This window comes from Sinocyclocheilus rhinocerous, unplaced genomic scaffold (assembly GCF_001515625.1).
Source record: "Sinocyclocheilus rhinocerous isolate Xijiao unplaced genomic scaffold, SAMN03320098_v1.1 scaffold2660, whole genome shotgun sequence".
In the NCBI taxonomy this organism is placed as follows: domain Eukaryota; kingdom Metazoa; phylum Chordata; class Actinopteri; order Cypriniformes; family Cyprinidae; genus Sinocyclocheilus; species Sinocyclocheilus rhinocerous.
In genome coordinates, this window is record NW_015630549.1 from 28209 (window position 1) to 29383 (window position 1175).

The 1175-nt window shown below is 41.4% G+C and overlaps 1 protein-coding gene across 1 annotated transcript in view; it reads right to left on the reverse strand.

Annotated features, from left to right (window-relative positions):
• Window positions 1–1175, reverse strand: part of LOC107740555 (USP6 N-terminal-like protein) — a 24747-nt gene that overhangs the window by 14099 nt on the left and 9473 nt on the right. The window lies entirely within an intron of this gene.

Here is a 1175-nt window from a genome sequence, read left to right on the forward strand (position 1 = left end):
CACTGTTGTCGCTTGCAAAATCAAAATGACGGTGCATTGTGTGGAAACGTGCAGATTAAGGGGCGGTAATATTGTAATGAGATTCATTTGACACGTCACCAAGGGAGCGAAATCAGACGTGCTCGTTTTCTCAGACGCTTGCAGAAAAAGGCTTACCAAAACAAAGTTACTGGGTTAATCTTTTTCACGTTTCCTTGGTTGGTAGATGCACCGGGGACCTGATTATAGCACTTAAAACCTGGAAAAGTCAGATTTTCATGATATGTCACCTTTAAAGTTAGACCAATTAGATTCTAGAAAGAAAGCATAAAAAATTCTCACATTTTGGAGAAATTAGGAGAGGCTTGTTTGAGGAGTCAAGTTAACTGTGAAGGAAATTTTACTTAGTTCTACGAACCTCTGTGGCGACACGATGGAATCAGAAATTGACAGAGCAGGACTGCCGCAGCTGATACTCACCACCTTGTGCTGAAAACTGTCGAGGTCTGTTAGTTCACATTCTCTGTGGACAGGTGGGACTCTTACAGAGTCTACAGTTCACCAGACAACTGCTCTGCTGAGACACATGGGCACCTTTCTCTGTTTAACCACCTGTCCCATTCATCGGATCGTATAAATGGAAACCAAAGATTCCCTTTCAAACTTCCCTTCACTCTCAGAAAAAAAATGTGCTAAAATTGTACCTTTAGGGGTATACAACAGCTTATCACTGGAGCAGTACCCTTAAAGGGACAACGTTGTACTTCATTTGCCCCTAATGTAAACATTAAGGGTACATATTACTACTCTAAGGTACTAATGTGGACCTTTAAGGGTAGAGAATGTGCAAAAAACATTTCGTACCACTTAAGGTACAATCTTTACAGTGTTTTTTTTTCTTTTTCTGACACACCTTAAAGGGGACCGATTATGCAAAATTCACTTTTGCAAGGTGTTTGGACATAAATGTGTGTTGGCAGTGTGTGTACACAACCACCCTATAATGATAAAAATCCACCCACTCCTTTTTTTAAATCCCCATAAATAATAAGCAATGTCTCCCAATGGCCTATTTTTAGCATTGGTGCTAATGTGACGTCACATTAGCCACAGGCCCCGCCCACGAATGTTGACAGACACTACCGTTTTAACGTAGAACCGCCCTGAGCGAGTTCACAGCGAGTTGTACACAGTCC